Genomic DNA, 23711 nt, shown 5'->3' with positions numbered 1-23711 from the left:
CACACTCTATTTCTGGATCCAGTTCTATATCAGAGGGGTTCACAATACCTTTTATAAGGCTCCAGAACTTGACCAAGCGTTCCCATCACAATAGCTCTTTCCAGTAAGCCTGATGCTGAGCAGCTGATTGCAACAATGGAAGAGACACTTTCAGCTGGTAGGCAGTGGTTCACACTTTGAAAGGGGCTTGACGGGAAAGGGGAGGGTTGCGGGTGGAAGGGAAGTCATGGGGGGGGCGCCAATGTAGTCCATAAGCTGTACTTTGGAAATCTATATTCATTAAATAAAAGTTAAAAAAAAAAAAAAGAAAGGGGCTTGAGCAACCTCCTTGTCATATGGTACTAGAGCATGTACTTGGACCCAAAAATCTCTCTTGGACCCAGGCTGCCAGCATGGGAGAGCTTTTGGGTAGAGGGGTAGTTTAGACTCATCTTGTGTATGCACATTGGGCAGAGCCCACTGGGAGAAATAAATGGAATTTTTGTTTTCTTCATTATGTAAAGTGGCTATCACTGTTCTTATGGGAGACTTGTGAATATCAAAGAAAATTATGTTTGGGACAGTTTCTAGTGCCATACATGGGACACAGTCAGCCCTCATCATCATGCGCTGTGTTAAAGTGGAGATATCCATCTGTGATGGTCTTTTTTTTTTTTAGGATTTTTTTATTTACTTAAAAGGCAGAGTTACAGAGAGGCAAAGGCAGAGAGAGAGTTCTTCCATCTGCTGGTTCTGTCGCTCCCCCTCTTCGTGGAGGAACGACACAGGACTCTGCGCTGTTCTTTCGTCTGCTCGGCCCTCCCCGGGTTTGCTGCTGGTTCTTCCCGGGTTGGCTACTGTCCCTTCCACCTCCGTGGAAGGGCGGTTCCCCCTGGCCACTTTCCCCACTTCCGCAGGGGAGCGGCACACCGCCGGCCGGCTCTCTCGGAGGCTGCACAGGTGTTCCCCTTAGATGTTCCTGGTGCATGCCGTCTCTCTCCTCCTTTATAGTCCTCCTCCGCCAATCCCAACTCGGCTGCCCACACGCCGAGTACGCTGCTCTCCTCCAATCAGGAGCAAGTCCTACAGTTTATTGGCTGAACTGGAGGCAGCTGTGTAGAAGCTGTTTTCTTCTCTCCCAGCGCCATATTGTGGGAGAGCAGATGCATAGAATAAGTCTTAATTCCAGTAACTTAGTCTAGTCCGGGTTGCTCCCCACAGGTTCACTCTCCAGATGGCCACAACAGCCAGAGCTCACCTATCCAAAGCAGGAGCTTCCTCTGGGTCTCCCACGTGGGTGCAAGGACTTGGGCCATCTTCTACAGCTTTCCCAGGCCATAGCAGAGAGCTGGGTCGGACATGGAACAGCCGGGTCTCAAACCGGCGCCCACATGGGATGCTGGCACTGCAGGCTGCGGCCTTACCCACTATGCCACATCACCAGCTCCAATCTATGCTGGTCTTTCCCACATGAAGATGAAACACAGACAAAAGGCCTCTTTGTGCAGGAGTCCCTTTACACGCTTGCACTAATCCTCCACTCAGTATATCCTGTCTTCTTGAAAGAGCTTCAGGGTTCTACTCTATTGCCCCAGATGGAAGTAATATGGTAATGCCAGGCAGTGCCTTGTGCAGGAAAGGGAGTGTGGCTCAATCAGCAATCGCAAATTCATCTCAGGAAGTGTCACAATACAAAAAATCCAACTCAGGACTGTCAGTGCCGCTTGACTCAGTCTCCATACACCCAAAAGCTGCAAGGGAATGTACAGAACTCAACCTTGGAATTGAAGCGACATCATTTTGAATTCAGACCCTACCACTTTTGGCTTTGTGAAATGCAGTGTGGCAAGGATCAAGTTTCCTCTGTTCTCTAAAGCAAAGATCTCTCATCTATTAAAGGATGTTGATAAAAGTGGGTATTTATCATGTTGGGCTACCAGGAAGATTAAATGAATTCATTTGGGTTAAGTGCCAAAGACAGTGCTTGCCTCTAATAGATATCTGTTACATTCTGGCCATTATTACTGAGAGCTACCCTGAGGACACTTCATATGATACCTTCTCTGACAACTAGATTATAAAGGTACTGTAAGAATTTATATTATAATGTCTTTCTCAATCCTTTTCCTCTCTTTCTCTGCTTTTTCCCTCTCCTGGCAATATTCCAGTCCTGGATAAAACCAACCATTTGTCTTAGGCTTGTCAAAGCAGCTGAAAGTTCTAGAGAAAAGCACCCAGCGAGGCATGTGGATGCTGTTATAAATTGCAACCAACCTAGATCTGGACCTCTACCCTACCCACGGCTTACATTCCTAAATTCCGCTCCCCACTGATTCATACATACTTCTGCCACCCTGATTTTTAACTGCCCCATCATCACTCTCTTCTTCTCAAGAAAAGAGCTTCCCTCAGCCTTCAAAGTGAAAATGGAGGCTGCTAGAAGTTCCCCCCAGCTTCTGCTACCAAATGTGAGCTCACCCTCTCTGGGCCTTAGTGCACATCAGAGTACCAAGTGCCCATTGGTCTGAACAAATGTTCTGCTCCCCTTCCCCAAGTCGTCTCAGGGCCCTTACTCCACAGATCATCCTTTCTTTAGCCTACATCTCCTTCCTCTCCATCTCAGTAGGATTCTTTTCATCAGTGTCCAGTTGTGTTCTAGCCTGGCCCCTTCTTTTCCTCCTCACCTTCCCTAGCTGTTGCTTTAGTCCCTCCTTCACACCCAGACTCTAGGCAGTCAGTTTTCGGAAATCCTGCCACTGCCAGCATTCTGTCCTCCTCTTCCCTGGCCCTTGTTCTCCTATGTTCTTATTCCTATGTAGACTACACTGGTTGATGACTTCAGTGACTTACGCTGCCAAAACCATGAGTCTCTATCACTGTACATTAGATGTAGTAGTGGTAGATGTTCCATTCCATTAAAAAAAGATTTATTTATTTATTTGAAAGAGCTACAGATAGAGGGGGAGAGATAGATCTTCCTTCTGCTGGCTCACTCCCCAGATGGTCACAATGGCCAGCACTGGGCCAGGGTGAAGCCAGGAGCTAGGAGATTCATCTGGGTCTCAAACCTTCATGCTAGGCAGGGCCCAAACATTTATGCAATCTTCTGCTGCTTTCCCAGGCCATTAGCAGGGAGCTGGATCAGAAGTCGTGCAGCCAGGACACAAATGCCACAATGACAACCGCTACTGTTTCATTCCTTAGAAGGTCTCTTCTCGACTTCCTCGGTACCCCCAACCTCTTGATTTTCTATTTATCTGCTTCTCATTTTCCTTTGCCATCTTATACCATCCTTTATGACCCTTAAATTGTCCGATTCTTCTGGGCTCCTTTTCTTCCTTAGTTCTCTCTCAGTCGATCGTATTCCTCCCATGCTTTTAAGACCATCAGTCTGCAGATATATCTCAAACTTAAGTACCTTCATGGTATTATTATTATTTTTACCTTATTCGGAAGGCATGTACTGGTATCACATTATATTTTAATTTGCATTTTCCTTATGGCTAATGGTTGGTGTGGATGGAGAGAAACTGGATCACTCACACCTTGCTGGTAGGAATGTCAAGTGATATAGTAACTCTTAAAATAATTCAGGAGTTTGTTTAAAAACTAAACCCACGACGACTACTACTATATGACCCAATAATTGCACTCTTGTGCATTTGTCCCAGAGACATGAAGACTTGTGTTTACTTAAAATCTGTTCGTAGCAGCTCTGTTGATTATAGCCCCAACCTGGAAACAGCCCATAAGTCCTTCATCATGTGAATGATTAAACTGTGGTCGTATTATGCTATAATGCCATTCAGCAATCTAAAGCAAGGAATTATTGATACACACAACAAATTTGATGGATTTCAAGAGAATAATGTTGACTTGGATAGGCTGTCCCCAAAATATACATTACGTAATTCTTGAAATACAATATTCTTAAAATGATGTTATAGAAATGGAGAATAGATTGGTGGGCATCAGGACTTAGAGAGGGGGTGTTTGGAGTCAAGGATTGAAGATTTGGGGTGAGGAGTACACATGGTTTATGAAGGGCCAACAGGGAAATCCACTGTGCTGATGGAATTATCTGGATCTTGGCCATAGTGGCAGATACATCAGTCTATATCTGTGATAATATTGAATAAAGCTAAATACACATTTGTATGTGTACGTGCACTCATATAGTCAGACAAATGACTACAAAGAAAAGTGGACAAATTTGAGTAAGGTTAGTAGACTGTGTCAATGTGACTGTAATATTGTAGCAGATTTTCAAAGTGTTGTCATTGAGGGAAACTGGATAAAGAAGATATAAATATATCTGTGTTATTTCTTTCAACTAAATATGAATCTATAATTATCAGAAAATTTAAAAGTTAATTTCTTTTTAAAAAGATGTTTTGAGACCAGTGCTGTGTCACAGCGGGTTAAGCTGCAGCCTGCAGCACCAGCATCCCATATGGGTGCCGGTTCAAGTTCCTGTTGTTCCACTTCTGATCCAGCTCCCTGCTAATGTACCCAGGAAAGTAGCTGAAGATGGTCCAAGTGCTTGGGCCTCTGGACCCATGTGGGAGACCCGGATGAAGCTCCTGGCTTCAGCCTGGTGCAGCCCTGGTCGTTGAGGCCATTTGGGGAGTGAACCAGCTGATGGGAGTTCTCTCTCTCTCTAAGTCTGCCTTTCAAATAACTAAATCTTTTTTTTAAGTTTTTACATTGAATATTAAAATTCTTGTTTTAACTAAAAATTGATAAAATATAAAAGCTAAATTAAAAATCCTCCCACAATGCTTACCTTTCCCTCTTACACATACCACACACATCTAAGCTTGGTTCTCTCTGCTCTCACCTCCTACTCACAGTTCAGCTCCCTGCTGTCTGGCTTCTGTCCCCACCTCTGCACTCACACCTTACTCCTCAGTGTCACCAATGACCTCTTTGATGCCGACTACACTAATGGATTTTCAGCCTTTACCTTTCTTTCTTTCTTTTTTATTTCAAGAGTTATTTTATGTATTTAAGAGGCAGAGTTACAGAATTAGAATGGAAGAGAGATCGTCCACCTGCTGGCTCTCTCCCCAGATGACCACAATAGCCAAGGCAGGGCCAGACCAAAGCCAGGAGCCAGAAGCTTTTTCCAGACCTCCCATGTGGGTGAAGAGGCACAAGGACTTGGGCCATTTTCCACTGCTTCCCCACGTGCATTAGCTGGGAGCTGGATTGGAAGTGGAGCAGCCGGGACTCAAACCGGCACTCATGTGGGATGGCAGCACTGTAGGCAGTGGCTTTACCTGCTGTGCCACAACACTGACCCCACTCTTGCCTTTCTTTAGCCCCCTGCAGCATTTGAAGATGCTCACGCTGTCGTCTTCTTGAAACCTATCTGCGCTTGGCTTCTGTGACACCATACATCTGGGTTTTCTTTCTATACTCACAACTCTCTACTCACTTTAACAGATGGCCCTTCCTCTCTTCATTCCTTGAATTCAGTGTTTTTCTGAGGTCTTCCCTAATCCTTCCTCTGTTTCCAAACTATACTATATTCCTGAGTGATTTCATTTGCTCCCAAGACTGTAGACATCATCTGTGTGCTGAAAACTGGCCAAGCCTGGCAGGTTGGATCTCACTCTCCCCACCCTCTATCCTCCAGCCCCTTCAGACTATGCGGTTATTAGCTTACCAGACCATCATCATGTATATGCCCATAGGCCCATTAAATGTAACCTTTAGAAACAGAACCTAGAGTTTTCCCTTTTAAATCTCTTTTCCATGTTCCTGTTAAGTGAATAATGAGTGGCAGCACCTAGTTGGCTCCAACCAAAGGCACAGGGAGCTATCCTGGATTCCAGACTTTCTCTCAAACTCTCCTCTTACACATTGGTTAACAAGTTCTATGTAATATTTTTGCTCTTTATATCTTCCTTCATTCATGTGGCAAGTTACTTCCAAGTACTTTGATAACTTTTCATTACCTCGAAGAAGAAATTTGTATTCCTAAGACTAAAATATCTAGTTATACACACACATGGATATGCACTTACATACACTTCCAAAACAGGTATATTCTTACATCTATAATGTGTAACTGCCTCACTTCTGTCCCCATCACCTAGCCAAGAATTATCATCCATGAGACCTCAATTTAGGTGTCACACTTCCCTCTTGACCTCATCCTCCCCATCATCCTGTGATAGCATCCTCTGCTTTATCTCTTCATAGCATTTAGGAAAGTAGATCTAAATTCCTTCTTTATTTCTCATATGCCCCATTAGCTACGGATTCTCCCTAAGAGTAAGAATGTTGGTATTTTGTTCCTTTTTGCATCCTATAGTAAGCATCCAGTAATTGTTTCTTAACTCAGGGATTGTTCTGAGTGGAATGAAGATGAGATCACTGAGTGCAAAAACCTGTGCCTAAGTTAAAGAGTTGGCTGTGGAGTAAATGACCACCATGTACTGGCTAAACAGTTCCAATTTCAGCAGCCCTGCCACACAGCCCCTCGTTTCCAAACCTCTTAGTCATTTCCTCTGAATCTTGCCAGCACTCTCTCTCTCCATCTCTCCCACATTGTATAAATCAGAATGAATCAGGCTCTCACCAGTGCTGACTGTAAGTGTGGTGTCATCAGGATTTGGAGTGTCTTCTCAGTTTTCGTGGATGCTATTGTATGTCTGATTTAGTGGAATGCCTGTTGAACTGGAATTCTGGAGAGTTGAGCCCAACTGACTCAGGTACTGACTAGATGGCTGGCCCTGAACAACTGACCGTGCCTGTCCATGTCATTCACAAAGAGCTACCCAGGCTATGGCAGTTAGCCTTTATTTCATTCTGTCCCACTGTGTGGCTAAATGATGCATGTGCATGATTCAAATCACGTAAGTGAAGAAATCTTTATGAAATACACAAATTATATGTCTACTGTGCCTTAAAGTTTTCAGTGTGCTTTCCCAATCCTGATCTCACTTAATCCTCACAAATTTGTACACTGAGATTCCCTTACTCCTGTGCACTAAATAACAGACAATGAAGCCAATAATGTAGATTACATATGAATACTCATAAAATGGATTTTAAAAGATGTATCCATTAAACAAAAACAGAAGACATCAGCAGCCAGTTCATGGAAGAAGAAATAAAAATAGCTAGTGAGTCTGTGAAAAGATGTGAATTTTGTTGTAGTTGAAGAAGTACAATTTGAAATACCATGTGTTTTCCCTTCTCAAATTGGCCAAGATTTGTAAGTTTTTTACCTTGGTATTGGCAAAGGTATGGGAAAGCATGAACTTTCATGTGCTTTTTATTTTTGATTAAAGTAAAAACTGATATCATTCAGAGAAAAATTCAGTACTATCTTTCAATGTGTTAAATATGCACAGATTTTGATTTTGCAACTCAGTTTCTGTCTCAGTTTCAAACTTTCAGACAGTAAAATACGATGGATATAGTCACATAGTGGTACAGAGATACCTGGTCAGGAATACAGATGGTACCATTGTTTGTAGTAGCATAAGTATATTAGTAAAATAAATTACAAAATAAAAGTATGACAAATGGATTTAACAGTAACATTAAAACTATAAGGAAAACATGGTAAATGCCCACATTGGGACAAAAGACACCCAAGAAAAACTATTTTTTTAAAAAAGTGCAGTATGGAGCCAGCGCTGTGGTGTAGTAGGTAAAGCTGCTGGTTGTGGCACTGGCGTTCCATATTGGCTCTGGTTCAAGTTCTGGCTGCTACACTTCCAATCCAGCTCTCTGCTATGGCCTGGGAAAACAGCTGAAGATGGCTCAAGTTCTTGTACCCCTGCATCCACATGGGAGACCCAGAAGAAGCTCCTGGCTTCGGATTGGCCCAGCTCTGGCCGTTGCAGCCATTTGAGGAGTGAACCAGTGGATGGAAGACCTCTCTCTCTATCTCTTCCTCTCTCTCTGTAACTCTGCCTCTCAATAATAAATAAATCTCAAAACATGACTTAAAGCAGTAAACAGACATTTAGCCTAACGGTTAAAATGCTGTGTCCCACATGGAGGCATTGATTTGATTCCTGGCTCCAGCTCTGGCTTCTGACTCTACCTTTGTGCCAATGCAGACCCTGAGAAGTATTGGTGATGGCTCAAATATTTGGGTCCTAGCTACCCTCGCGGGAGACGTAGGTCAGGTTCTGAGTTCCTCACTTTGGCCTAGTCCAGCTCTGGTTTTGTTGTAGGTATTTGGGAGTGAATCAGAAGGTAGAAGATTTCTCTCCCTCTGTGTGTATACGTCTGTGTGTATGCCTTTCAACTAAAATGAAAATATGTTAAAAAGTAAGGTATATAGCTTTTTTACAAGCTGATTTTTGTTTAAATGAAAATGTTAAAATAAATGTTTATATGTAAGAGAGTACGTGTGTGTGTTTGTGTGTGTGTGTGTTTAGAAAAGCGTTAGGAATACTTATCTTTTTTGGTAGTTACCTATGGAAAGCAGTTTTACTTTTATATCTTTATATCAGTTTAATTTTAAAATATATAATAAACAAGTACACATGTGTCTTTAAACAGTTAGTATTTAAAAAGTTAAGAGACAGCTTTTCTTATTCCAGTTAACTATAATGTTTTTCATTGGTTTGCCCAAGTTAATTGACCCAAATAAAAATAGCTTAAAGTAAAAAAAAAAAAAAAGGTAGTAATCCCCTTCAGGAAGGCAGAATCCTCATATTTAGCCCCAAAATATAGTGGATAAGTAGGTGTCTTATCTTTGGCCTTTCCTGCTTGGAATGGTTCCCTCTTTAAGAAACAGTTTCGGCCGGCGCCGCGGCTCACTAGGCTAATCCTCCGCCTAGCGGCGCCAGCACACCAGGTTCTAGTCCGGTCGGGGCGCCGGATTCTGTCCCGGTTGCCCCTCTTCCAGGCCAGCTCTCTGCTGTGGCCAGGGAGTGCAGTGGAGTATGGCCCAAGTACTCCCCCATGGGAGACCAGGAGAAGTACCTGGCTCCTGCCATTGGATCAGCATGGTGCGCCGGCCGCGGCGGCCATTGGAGGGTGAACCAACGGCAAAGGAAGACCTTTCTCTCTGTCTCTTTCTCTCACTGTCCACTCTGCCTGTCAAAAAAAAAAAAAAAAAAAAAAGAAAAGAAAAAAAGAAAAAAGAAACAGTTTCTAGCCTTCCTAGTTTCTGCTCCAATCACATGGACTCAGCATCTGCTGGTCAGCATCAGTGGCTTGTGGGAGCAGCATCGTAATGACCTCCCCTTTCTCTCACCTAATATAAGCTTACTGCTTCCATCCCTGATTGTGCCAGGGACTTCGTGTTATGCTACTGGTGGGTAGCAGGGACCTGAATCCTATCTTTCTATTTAGGGTTCCAGGAAATCTCTTGTTCAGCTTCTGAGACAAGAATTCAGATCTGTATGGGTGACATTTTAGAACTGCTTCCAAAGGGCAGCTGTTGGGCTGTCAGTGCTGTTGTGTGTGGTGCAGTGCAGAGCCTGGGACCCTGTCTAAAAGTCACAGACTACTCCTAGGAGTAAACAGACACGCTCTGTTCTGCAGCAAAGGAGCAATAGCAGTGGCAAGGGAGACTACATTAGATTAATGTGTTCTCTTGCTAATATGTGTACTGAAATCAGAAGCAAAGGAAATAAAATCCAAGTCATTTCCTCTGCTCCGTCGCCCCATTCTGATGATAAGAGCTCTGGGGTACTGTGAGAGGCACTGCCTTCAGTAGCAGCTGGATTCATGGTGCCAGGTAAAATTGATGCTAAGTTTACTCCACAGCCACCTCACTGGTTGGCACGGGGAAGATTTTATAAAGAAGAGAAAAAGCAACAGAGTCCTGAAGCTTCCGCAGAGAGGAAGTGAGGGCCGAGGGCTGCGAGCGAGTGAACCTCGGGTCCCTCTGGTGGGCAGTGGTCCACATCACAGCACGTCCAGCTGCCCAGGCTGTGAGCTGCCGCGGGGCTGACAGAGAGCTGTTCCAGGCAGGGGGAAGTTTGTTTTCATGCCCGAGTCTAGAAGGAAGATATAAGAAAGATAACTGAGTCGACTCTCCTTTGCACCTATATCTTGAAGCAGGAGGCCCCTCCAGCCTTCCCCGGAAGTGAAACCTCCTCCTGGGAAGGTGAATGTGGGTTACGGACTGGTATTACAGCTGTTGGGATGGAGCTGGGAACGGGGTCCATCAGCCCCTGCCGGGGTGGAGTCAACACTCTTGTGTCAGGGAGAGGCTCTAGACTCCTCCTGTGGAATTCATAAAGCGAGTTTTGCGTGTGGGACTTTATTTTGCAGGAATGAGTCCCTGTCTAAGTTAACCAGGCCTTTCTCATCGAGACCCTTCCTTCACCTGTAGCTCAGGGTGCTTGAATAATGGGCAGAAATAATGACAGGAAAGGGCGGCTTTTCTTCAGGCAATGAATTCAGCCTGACTTAGGAGCTGTTTTGGACTGATAGCCTTGTAAGCAATTTCCCATTTTATTCCCTGTAGTGTATTATTCACACATGGATAATTTATATTGATAATTGAGTTACATGAAAGGGGATCTCATTCTTTCTCAACTATGGCTGCGTGTTAGATTCAACACGAGAATTTTTTTTTTAAATTCTGATGCCCAAATTCCCAGCTCGGAACAATAAAATCAGAATCAAAATAAAAGTGAGACCTGAACATTGGCAGTTAAATATTACGTCACATCTGTAATAATCAAACATCCCATAAAAATCTGACTTTTAGGGCTCCTTTGTAGGGAAGATAAAGCTCTAATTCTCAAGTGTCACCAATATAGAAAGTGAATTCGGATGTTTTTCTGGAATATTCTGCAACTGCAGTTTTTGTGACTCTGTGGTTCCCTCCCACCACTTGGTCTTACTCCATATCTAGCTGGATTCATAGGATAGGGAAAGGAGGGTTAAATAGAAGAAAGCAAACTTTCCCACCTATTTCTTTATGTTGCAGTAATAATTCATTGGAAAAAGCCATAGAAGTCATTTGGAGTTTTAACTTAAGAAAGAATTTGGTAACAGTAGAGGTTGAGAAGAACTCTCATGGGGGCCTTGTGCAGCCTCACCAGTGAGGGCTTTGAGCTGAGGCGTTGACCTTGCCTTGACAAGGATGGCCTCTTGCACTGGGCAGGAGCAGGGCGAAAGTGGCACCAGGATTCTGCAAACCCCAGGAATGTACAACCACAGAAGCAATGGAGCAGTAAAACCACATAGAAAGCCATGTTGGAAGTACATTTGATTCATCAAAGCTACCCTTATGCTTCTACTAAAGTATTATCAGGAAAGATAGCTATAGATATATTGTAAAATGTATAATATATATATATAAATATTATATATAAAGCTGCTTTTCCTGAAAACACTAATCAATAGGTATGAAATACAAACCTATATACAAATATATGTATATGTACATATATAGTCATATACACAGACACATGTATATTGTTAGTTTGAGCATATAATGCTAACTGCTATAGCAAACAAACCCCCAAATCTCATTTACTTTTATTACAGTTGCAAAGAACACTTGGAAATGTGACCATTCAGTGGGTCAAAAAAGAGGACAAGGTAGTTTGTTCCACATCTAGCCAGCCTCTGCCTTGTTTTCATGATCATCATCATCACTGCCACCACCATACCTTAGTTGGAATCAGTACACTTTATTAGACTTTTCCAAATACTTTTTGTGGTTTTTGGCACCAGTGTTGTGGCCAGCAGGTTAAACCACTGCTTGTGCTAACTGGCATCCCATATCAGAGTACTAGCTCAAGTCCTGACTGTTCCGCTTCCAATCTATCTCCCTGCTAATGCATCTGGGAAAGCAGCAGATGACGGTCTAAGTACATAGGTCCCTGCCATCCATGTGGGAGACCCATATAGAATTCCTGGCTCCTGGCTTCATCCTGACCCAGTCTGGGCTTCTGCTACCATTTGGGGACTGAGCCAGCAAATGGAAGCTCCCTCCCTCCCTCCTTCCCCTTCTCTCCTTCCCTCCTTTTCCTCCCCTCCCTCCCCTCCCTTCCCCTCTCCTCCCTTCTCTCCCCTGCCTTTCTCCCTCTGTCCTTCTCTGCTTCTCCCTCTCCCTCTCCCTCTCTCACTCTCTCACCTCTTCCTTTCAAATAAAGTAAATAAATCTTATTGGAAAAGTATGTAAAAGGTACATTCATTGATACTTTAATTTTTAGATGTTTTTGTTTCAGTCTCACTTAAATTAGTGACTAACAAATAGATTCAATTTGCCCCAGCTAGGTAATTTAACCTCTCCCTCCCCACCCTACCCCCGTGCCAACAGTTTGAAGGGATGTGCCTTATTTTGTAGAATAAAAGATTTATTCAGTTATTCAACAAACCTCAAAGGACAGTCTGTGTGCCTGGTACTAGGTAGCCAGGGGTAAGCAGAAACAGACAAGTGGCCTGCTCTCAGAACGTTTCTGTTCTGTTAAGGGAGATGGACACAGTGTTTGAAAAGAAAGGAGCCTGTTCTGAGAGAGTTACAACAAAGGAAGCTGACCTAGACGGAGGGGTCAGGGCAGGCATTCCTGAGGAAGTGATACTTCACTGAGCTGTGCGGACTGAGTCGGAGTGCAGACATCTCAGACAGTGGACTGAGGAAGTGAAAGAAGGCCAGTGTGGTGAGAGCTCACAGGTCGAAGAGAAGCACAATGCGAGACGAATTCTGAGACCATGACGACTTAGGCCTCGCAAAGGATTTTGGCCTTTTTCCCAAAAGTAAAGCAAAGCCCAGCCATTTTATTACTTCTTACACCCCTCATCCATTGCAAGTGTTCCTGCAAGGTCTTTAGCAATGGGGGAACTACGGAAGCAACAACGAAAGAGTGTGGAGGAACCTTTTCCCTAAGTGCTGTGGCTTCAGTCACACAGCATGTATTCCACATCCCTCCACTCTGCTTGTTGTTTCCTAGAACGGAAAGGAAGATGAGCCTACAGGAAACACAGCTTAGTCAAGAGCACGACCTGAAGAGCAAAAGAATTTCCCTATGCCAAGCATGAGCCTCGTCTACATTTTCCACCACACAATTTAGTAGACAGGTGCGGTAGATTTGGAGCCATACTCGTAGGCCTTCCTTCTGCCTGCCAGTCCCTTCAGATCACAGCTTTGTGGCAGGGGTTTTCAGAAATGGGTCTAGATGACAGCTTTCTTGTTCCTGGGCCAGGATGCTTCCCACGGTTCTACACGAATCCCTTGTCGTTCTCCCTTCGTCATGATGTTAAAAATATCCTTCCTGACTGGGCCAGACCTTTTATTCTTCATCCACTCTTCTCCCCACTGAACGGCCTTTCTTTCCCTTCTAACTTTAACAGTGGCACTCAGGACTCCCATCTCCAAAAATCTACCCCAACAACAAATGTGTTGATTTCATTGTTCCTCCCAAGGAATACAGTAGGTATATGAGGGGATTGTCTACAGTTTTCTTGGAAACACAAACAGAACTCTGGACTCTGAGCTGGTGACTGCAGACTTTGGTGACTTGATAGAGGAGAAACCAGTAGAATCTGAAGTCTGTCTTTGTTTTAGATTTGCTGGAAAGCTATGGTCAAGCTGTTAGAGTGTGCTTCCTTGGTTTGTTAATTCATGGGCCCAAGGTAGTCATGCATCCCGTACAAGATGATTAAAGCAATGGGAAGGCATTCTGCAGTTAATCCAGTTCTTCCTGCCCATGCTGCCCAATGAATGTTGTTCCTGAAGGTTAAATCTTGCCAACAGACTAACATCATGAATCTCCCAGACTCCTAGGTAGAGGAGAGTCGGAGACATCAAGGCCTTATATTCCTGACCTGGATTATCTGATCTCATCTCATTTCACACATCCTGGGCTAGTTGTGTTTTCTAAAAGGCTCCATCTTCTTCTGACCCTCTGCTTTCCTGCTTTCTGTGTGGGGCACTGAAAAGCCTCTCCCACGTGTCTGTGTCTCAATCTTACATGGCCATTTCTAGTGCCATCCAATCCCTGAAGATTCCCTTTGTCTTCTAAGTTGGAAGTAATCACTTCCTCCTCTATTCACTTTATGACACGGATTCTTAATTCACATGCTTACACTTTTATATGTGTGTCTTATATTTACGATAAGAAAAGCCTTTGGGAGTAAGGTCTATCAACTTGATCTTTGTGTTTCCTAGAGCTCCTTCTAATGGGAAAAAATGCTTTGAGGTCGGTAAGAATTAAGGTCAAATTGGTCTCTAGGATGAAAGACTTTGCTTATTAATCTGAACAACTTTTAAAACTTCTCTGAACTTCATTACTTCTTCACCAGGAGCATGGAAATATCTCATTGGAAGGATTAGATGAGGAAACTTCATTTTGAACTCCTGGTATGAGACTGACTCGTGTCAGAAACAACACTTTATATTTTTTACACATTTCTCTGTGGTTGGTGTTTAATGTTTGCATGACATATAATATAAGTAATAATGCCAATGTGAATTCTTTTTTGTAATTTTTAAAAGATTTATTTATTTATTTGAGAGGCAGAGTTACAGAGAGAGGGAGACAGAGAGAGAGATCTTCGATCTTCATTACCCAAATGGCTGCAATGGCTAGAGCTGGGTGGATCTAAAGCCAGGAGCCAGGAACTTCTTTTTGGTCTCCCACATGGGTGCAGGGGTTCAGTCACTTGGACCATCTTCTGCTCTCCCAGGCCATTAGCAGGGAGCTGGATTGGAAGTGGAGCAGACAGGACTCCATCCAGTGCCCACATGGGATGCCTACTAAACAGGCAGAGGCTTAAGTACTATGCCACAATGCTAGCCCCAGTTGTGAATTCTTCTGTAGTACATTTTATCTTTTAAGATGGGTAATCTGCTGTCCTAATTAATGGAGGAGAAAGCTGAGACTCAGGGATGCCAGTCTTCTGTCCAAGTTGACACAGGTGTCATAGGGAACTCAAACCTGAATTCAGGCCATCAGACTCCAGGACCTGGGTTCTTGTTACTGGGTTCTTGATACTTTCTCAATATTGAATTATCACTTAACAGCTAACACAGCTTATAAATCCAGCCCTCGTCAGGTCGTAATAAAGTCCGTTCACTCTGTCAGGCCTTGGGAGATAAATCACAGCTTTCCTGTAAGCTCTTTCCGCCCAGGCTAAACATCCCAACTCCATTATTCTCTCTCTCCTCCCAGGTCAGATGTTCATCTCCCTCCCTGTGCCTGTCATGGTCACTCTGCCCTGGACAGGCTCTGGTTCTTTTATGTGCATCTTAAAGTGCAGAGTATAGCTGCTTTGAGATACTAATCAGTGAGGTGGGAGACATAGATGATATAGTTCCTAGTGTCAAGGAGCTCTTCAGTGAGGCCTCAGTGTAGCCAACTTCCTGCCATGCTCAAGCACTCATAGCCACTTGATAAGGCCATGCTGGAAACTTGCCACAGAGAAACTGGGGAGTGATGCCTATGAGAAGGGAGCTTTCACTCTATATAGATTTTATGAACTCTGTCACTTGATGGTGGATTTTCTTGCTCAGTATCTTAAAATACAACAGCAGTCTAGGTTCCTCCCTCTTCACTTTGGAGTGATTAAGTAGTAGGAATGAAAAGTTATTTAATTGCCAGTTCAGCTACCTGCATGTATTTGTTTTACTTCTTTCCATTTCAGTATAAGCCAAGGCTTCTTCATAATAAAAATAATCCAGAATTAGTCAACTGCCTTTTAACAGGTTTTCATTCAGTCTGCCACAGCAAGAAGATTCCAATTTTACAACATCACCTTTAGCGTAAAAAATAAATAAATAAAAGCTCTCACTCAGCTAATTAGATTTTAACTCTCACAGCATCTCCAGTAACTGTTAACAAAGTCATTACTTCCATTTGGACATTGTACTCTATCTTTGGATAAAATTTAATCAGAAAGAATTATAACTCTTTTAATACCCATTTAACCTTTATATTCATGATTGATACAAAACCATTAAAATTTAAAGCCCCTTTTTTATGGACTTGTAGCTGATCCACTTTTTCTCAGCAATATTTTTTAAATAGTTGTTCAAGCTCTACCCAGGGGTCAGTGCAAACTTCCTGGCATCCCCATTGACTGCTTTCCATCTCCATGTGCTCCGTGCTCTATTAATGATTTTAATAGTGACTTGCTATTTTAAGGAAGTGCTTTATTAATGCCACTAAATCCATTTTTATTGTTGAAATCCTTTTTCTTTCCAGCATTGGAAGTCTTTCATGTTTTCTGTATTCAGAATATATTAGGACTTAACGTCCCATAGAGCATGCTTTCTACCTTTAGATTATGGGTTATATCAGCAACAAGGCTCATCAGTGGGGCTTGGAATAGCATCTTGTATTTAAAATACAATTGAGGCTGAAGTTTTCTGATTCAAGCAACTTATATGTTAAGAGATCACCTGGTATATAGTACAGTGTTCCTATTTGTTTATTTGAAACATAATTCATTTTCTAATGAAAAAATAAGTTATACAGAAGTATTCTTCTCAACTCTTTTCTGCAGGGGATGCCATTATTAAGAGTCTGTGTATCTAATTCCAGAATTTCTCATGCATTATAAACATATACAAGCACACATGTATATACACACAGCACTGGACTTACGGTTCAGTGTCTTTTTGCCCTAACAGTGTATGCCAATGCATGAGCCTCAGTCTCTTTAATGGTGTCAGAGTTCTATAGGATGCATAAACCATAACTCACAGTCATTTTCCCTCATGATGAGTATTTATAGTTTCCATTTTTGCAGCTAAAGGCAAATATCTTTGTGCAATTTTCATCAGGACATTGTGAGACTTTGACTTTGGGCAGAACAGATTTCTAGAATGGTTTGTTCAGTCAAAAATACATATACACATCAATGTGGCTACCTATTGGAATAGCTCTCCAAAAAGGGGCCTCATTGATTCTTCTCAATGGTGTATCTGAATATCAGATTCCTAATACTCTAGCCAACCATAAACATGTTCCATCCTCTAAATATTTTTTTTCCAAAACCAATGTTAAAATGGAATCTTGATGTTTTAATTTGAATTTTTATGATTTTTACTGAGTTTAGCGTCATTTCCTGTGCTTACTAGCCACTTGCCTATTCACATCTGTCCATTTTCTTGGTTGGATTATTCAAGGTTTTCTTATGGGTCTATTGGAAGTTTTATGAGCTTTCACCTTTTCTCAGTGGTTATTTAAAGTACTCCACACAGCCCTGGAAGTGCCTTGGAGCAGTGCCTGGGTAGGGAAAAGTGGCCTGGCTGGCCAGCTTTCCACAGTCCCACCCCCTTTCCTCAGTCTACTCCAGCTACACAAAAATCCAATCAGAAACGGCAGCCCCTTTTTTACCCATATTTCACCTTGATCTTTGAGTTTGAGCTTAAACAAAGGCTCCTGGGATTAGAAAGCTGTCTAAAATCATTGCTCTGGGAAGAAAAGCCCTAGTTTTATCACAAAGTAACCAGTCTCACACCCTTCATCTTAGAAGTTTCCACTTGGACGGGCTCTTAGAGAGTAAATGTTAAGTTCTTAATGTGTTGCAAACACCCACGTAATATAGAGTTAATATATGTTAACTTGTATAAAATACTGGCATAGAATTATCATGAATCCCATAATACATTAATAGTAGAATATGTTTTATTTAACATAGCTTCAACACATATTTGAAAACTAGAGGTACACTTATGTCTATAAATAATTGGCAGGCTTATTTATTATCACTAGTGCTTAAGTATTTATTTATCTATTATCTATTAGTTTATAAAGTTCACAAATGATACATTCATCTTAAGACTTTTCTTTGAAGGCTCAGCAAGAATCTGCTGTCCACAGTTGTAACTTAGAGATTCAGGCCATGCTTTCAATTCTGAAATTAATCAGAGAGTGACTATTTATGGACACTCAGCCAATTAATACCAGAACGGTGCCGGATCCTTAGTGTAACTGCTAGTGCAGAATGCGTTCCCCTCCTTTGCTGTTCTTTAGGAGGGTACCTTAGGCAGATTATCTAAACTTTTCCAGTTCTCTTTTCTCTTTTTCAGTGAGGAAAATCATGCATGCTTTGACATCCTGACTAGGATGGAGTTGGATGTATAATGACTGTTCTTACCTTTTGTGAATAGCATAGTATCTTACAAAAAATGTGAAGAATTATCCAAGTGTCTATTGCCCTTCATTATCGTGATGAAAGTAGGAATGCTGGTTTGAACAGTAACTATAGCAATTAAATGTGTTGTAATTTTAGCATATTCCCATAACATGTAGACCAGTGATGATATTATATCTCCATTCTTTTTTTGAAATGAACTTCCCTTCTTCCAGTTTTGTATTTTAGATTTGAAAAGAAAGAAAAAGATACAGCTGTGGCTCTCATTCTTTCATTCTCTCTGAAATAAGAGCAAAGTAATGGCTTTAGATGGTCAGCGTAGTGGCCTGAGGGCATTCTTTTGAATGCTTTTTTTTTCTGTATTCCTTCTTTTAAGAAGGACCTAGTTTCTACAGTCATCAGCAAAACTCTTATACCAGCTGAATCATTAAATAAGATTAATTATAATAATTTAATTATAATAAATTTAGCCAAAGACCTGTTCAAAACAGGTTAGATGGTAAAGTGGTAGATATATCACCAGAAAAATATACCCCTGAGTACTCAAGAATCTTTAAAAAATATTTTTAGAATTACTTCACAGTCATTCAATTCGTTCAGTAGCTATTCCAGGATCTTCAGATGCATCAGAGTACAAAACAGGCAGAAATTCCTGTCCTCATGTTGCCACATTCTAGTGGGAGAAGACATGCAATGATGACCACAATCACAATAAACCATGTAGCATGTTAGAAGGTGATACATGGGATGGAAAGAGGAATGAACAGGTGAAGAGGAATTATGAATACAGGACAGAAGGAGGTTACGCTTTTCAATGAAGTGGTCAGGGTAGACTTCTCTGAGAAGTGATCTTTGAGCAGTGACTTGAAACCCAGGAGGATGCATTCATGAGTCCAGAGTTGCTGTGGAGGAATGAGTGAGCTGCAAAGTAGCAGGAAATGGGATAACAGAGATAACATGGGGAGAAGAGCACTGATCTCTCAGAACCTGTGGTCCCCCTCTTGGAGAGCCATTCAAGCAACATCTTAACTCTTCCTCTTAAATTACAAAGTCAGTGCTAGAAGTGCAAATTTTTTATTCTATCAATTCTGAGCAAGTAATAGTAAGGCAACTCAGTTCAAATTAACAAATACTCAGTAGGCTACCACTTTACTCAAAGCCAGAAACTAGCATGGTTTGATTGAGCCTCTTTAATTGGTTTTATGTATTTATTTATTTATTCAAGAGGCAAAAAGAGAGAGGGAGAGCACTCCCACGTGCTGTTTCACTCCATTCATACCTGCCATCACTAGGCCTGGTCTAGGGCCAAAGCCAGAAAATCGTTGGAGGTTTTCGGCACAGGTGGCAGAGGCACAATTACTGGAGCCATTGCCACTGCCTCCCAGGGTCTACATTGGCAGGAAGATGAAGTCAGAAGCCCGACTTCGGAATCCAGCATTTCAACTGCTAGGCTGAAAATCCACTCCTAGGAACCTTCTAATTTTATACATGAAAAACTGAGTCTTGAAAAAGGGAAAAGACTAGCATTTAACCTAGCATCTTAACCAGTGTATCTAAGATACTGGTTAAGATGCCCACATCCCACATCCCACGAGACAGTTCTTGAGTTCAATTCCAGTTCCACTCCAAATTCCAGCTTCCAGCTAAAGTGGGAGACCTGAATTGAGTTCAGAGCTTAGCATTGGCCCCCAGATGCTGCTGCGGGCAATTGAAGAATCAACCTACAGATGCAAACTACTGACTCTCTTCCTCCTTCCCGCCCTCCCTCTTTTATTTGCTTATCAAATTAAAAAAATGGAGGAGGGCAACAAATAGAAATTTTTTCTAACTTTTTTTTGATTTGTTGTTTAGAATTGTGTTGTTCAGTTTCCTGGCCGGCGCCGTGGCTCAATAGGCTAATCCTCCACCTAGCGGCGCCGGCACACCGGGTTCTAGTCCCGGTCGTGGTGCCAGATTCTGTCCCAGTTGCCCCTCTTCCAGGCCATCTCTCTGTTGTGGCCTTGGAAGGCAGTGGAGGATGGCCCAAGTGCTTGGGCCCTGCACCCCATAGGAGACCAGGAGAAGTACCTGGCTCCTGCCTTCGGATCAGTGCGGTGTGCCGGCCGCAGCGCGCTGGCTGAGGCAGCCATTGGAGGGTGAACCAATGGCAAAAGGAAGACCTTTCTCTCTGTCTCTCTCTCTCTCACTATCCACTCTGCCTGTCAATAAATAAATAAATAAAAAGAAAAAGGAAACTTTAAAAAAAAAAAAAAAGAATTGTGTTGTTCAGTTTCCAAATATTTTCCTAGGCCTTTCTGCTATTGACTTCTAATCCCTTTCGTTATGGTCTGTGAACATACTTGGTATAACTTAAATTCATTGAAGTTTGCTAAGATTTATGTGCTAGAATGTGATCTATGTTGAATGTTCTGTGCATTTCAAAAATATGTGTATCCTAGAATTAGATGAAGTATTCATTACATGTCAACTAAGTTTGCTGATAGTATTATACAAATTTCCTCACTTTGACTAATTTTTTTAAATGAATGGAACAAATTTAATGTATTTCACATTTATGGTTTTAAGAGAATAACGATACTTCCCACTCTACCCTTTCTCTCCCTCCCTCTTCCTTCCTTATTATTTTCCTCTTAATTTTTACAATGACATACTTTTAATTTACTTTATACACAAGCTTAACCCTCCACTAAATAAAGAATTCAACCAGTAACAAGCTGTAATTCATTAAAAAAACAAACAAAAAAGTTAACCAACCAACCTAACAAACAAACAAACAAAAAAAACCACTGTTCCTCAAGAGTATAGACCAGGGCTAAAAAAGTCAAATGTAAAAATATCAATTTTGATCGCATGCACTACATTTTTTACTCTGTATATTATCCATAACAAATCAGGGAAACATATGCTACTTATTTTTATGGGGATGGCTTATTTCAGTAAGCATAATAGTCTCCAGTGGCATCTAGTTTCTTGCCATAAAAAAGGATTTCATTTTTAATGACTGAGTAGCATTCCATTGTGAGTGTGGTGTGCATCTCACAATTTCATTAATTAGTTATCAGTTGATGGACTCCTGGCTTCAGATTGGCCCAGCTCCGGCCATTGTGGCCATTTGGCGAGTGAATCAGCAGATAGTTCTAACTCTCTCTCTCTCTCTCTCTCTCTCTCCCTCCCTCCCTCCCTTCCTCCCCCTCTCTCTAATGCTGCCTTTCAAATAAATCATTTTTTATTTTTTTGACTTTTATTTAATGAATATAAATTTCCAAAGTACAGCTTATGGATTACAATGGCTTCCCCACCCCCATAACTTCCCTCCCACCCGCAACCCTCCCCTTTCCCGCTCCCTCCCCCTTTCCATTCACATCAAGATTCATTTTCAATTCTCTTTATGTACAGAAAATCGGTTTAGCATATATTAAGTAAAGATTTCAACAGTTTGCACCCACATAGAAACACAAAGTGAAAAATACTGTTTGAGTACTAGTTATAGCATTAAATCACAATGTACAGCACATTAAGGACAGAGATCCTACATGAGGAGTAAGTGCACAGTGACTCCTGTTGTTGACTTAACAAATTGACACTCTTGTTTATGGCATCAATAATCACCCTAGGCTCTTGTGATGAGTTGCCAAGGCTATGGAAGCCTTTTGAGTTCACCAACTCTGATCATATTTAGACAAGCCTCTAAGGATCCATCAAAAGCAGATAGTCCTGTTAATCTAGAGTCACAGTATAACGAGAAAAAATCAAAGAATATCTCCAATATGCCAAACAAATGCAAAAGCCGAGGTAACAAGAATAAGGAAGACACTATGACACCCCCAAATGAAATAGACACCCCAACTCAAGATTATGAAGATGATGAGATAGAAGAAATGCAAGAAGCAGATCTCAAAAAATTGATAAGAACATTAAGAAGTTCTCAAAAACAAATTCTCGAACTACAGAAATCCTTAATGCACAAGATAGAAAATCTCTCTCGTGAAAATGAAATATTAAGGAAGAATCAAAATGAAACGCAGAAACTAGTAGAACAGGAAACTGTGATAGTGACGAGAAATCATAATGAAATGAAGAATTCAATAGATCAAATGACAAACACATTAGAGAGCCTTAAAAACAGAATGGGTGAAGCAGAAGAGAAAATATCAGACTTAGAAGACAGAGCACAGGAAAATATACAATCAAACCAAAGAAAAGAAGAGGAAATTAGAAATCTAAAAAATATTGTCAGGAATCTTCAGGATACTATTAAAAAAACCAACATTCGGGTTCTAGGAGTTCCTGAAGGCATGGAGAGAGAGAAAGGATTAGAAGGCCTTTTTAGTGAGATATTAGCAGAAAATTTCCCAGGTTTGGAGAAGGACAGAGACATCCTAGTACAGGAAGCTCATAGAACCCCCAATAAACATGACCAAAAGAGATCCTCACCACGACACGTTGTAATTGAACTCACCACAGTGAAACATAAAGAAAAGATCCTAAAATGTGCAAGAGAGAAACGTCAGATTACTCTCAGAGGATCTCCAATCAGACTCACAGCTGACTTCTCATCAGAAACCCTACAAGCTAGGAGGGAATGGCGAGATATAGCCCAGGTACTAAAAGAGAAAAACTGCGAGCCCAGAATATTATATCCTGCTAAGCTCTCATTTGTGAATGAAGGTGAAATAAAGACCTTTCACAACAAACAGAAATTGAAATAATTTGTCGCCACTCATCCAGCCCTGCAAAAGATGCTTAAAGATGTGTTACACACAGAAACACAGAAACACGGTCATCAATATGAAAGAAGGTAAATGAAGGAAATCTCACACCAAAAGATCACAGGAAGTTCAAAACATATATCACAAAATATCTTTGGCAAATGGCAGGGCAAAGCTACTACTTATCAATAGTCACATTGAACGTTAATGGCCTGAACTGTCCAGTTAAAAGACACTGATTGGCTGATTGGGCAAAGGAACAAAACCCATCTATTTGCTGCTTACAAGAAACACATCTTTCCAATAAAGATCCACTTTGACTAATTTTCTATCAACTTTTTCTGTCGATTACTAAGAGATGAAACTCCTGAGTATAATTGTAGATTTGTCTATTTCTCCTTTAAGTTGTGTGAGTTTTTTCATATGTTTATAGCTTAAAGCAGTATTTTTAAGTGCATACACATGTGGATTTTTGTTTTCTGAACCATAGAATTGATCCCTTTATCACTACAAAATGTACTTCTTTAAATTATTCTTTTGTGCTGCACTTTGTAAATTCACATTTATTAAATAAAAAAATAACTATATAACAAACAAACAAACAAAGAAACAGAAAAAAAAGAACTTAATACTTTACCCTTTTAGTATTTTTTATGTTCTTCTTAAAACTATTGGTTGAACTCTGTAATTAATACACAGTTACTCTTAGGTGTTTAATTCATGCTATAACTAGTACTCAAATAGTATTTTACACTTTGTGTTTCTGTGTGGGTGCAAACTGTTGAAATCTTTACTTAATATATGCTAAATTGATCTTCTGTATATAAAGACAATTGAAAATTTAAAAAAATAAATTCTTTTGTGGAACTCTACTTTATCTGATATTAATATAGCTCCCTTTGATTAGGTAAAATGGTATTTTTTTTTCAGCTTTTGGGTTTCATTCTGTCAATACCCTCAATAATATTATAACACTTTGTG

General features: G+C 41.3%; 1 protein-coding gene and 1 long non-coding RNA gene across 21 annotated transcripts in view; both read left to right on the top strand.

Annotated features, from left to right (window-relative positions):
• LPP (LIM domain containing preferred translocation partner in lipoma) overlaps positions 1-23711 on the top strand; it is a 727525-nt gene that overhangs the window by 621617 nt on the left and 82197 nt on the right. The window lies entirely within an intron of this gene.
• On the top strand, positions 121-7920 carry LOC138849321 (uncharacterized). The gene is made up of 2 exons (XR_011388008.1): positions 121-729; positions 1201-7920. It is a non-coding gene; the product is annotated as an uncharacterized lncRNA (long non-coding RNA).

Source organism: Oryctolagus cuniculus, chromosome 4, assembly GCF_964237555.1.
Source record: "Oryctolagus cuniculus chromosome 4, mOryCun1.1, whole genome shotgun sequence".
NCBI classification, from domain to species: Eukaryota; Metazoa; Chordata; class Mammalia; order Lagomorpha; family Leporidae; genus Oryctolagus; species Oryctolagus cuniculus.
The sequence above is the reverse complement of the archived record's forward strand: the minus strand, read 5'-3'. Positions and strand labels throughout refer to the sequence as shown.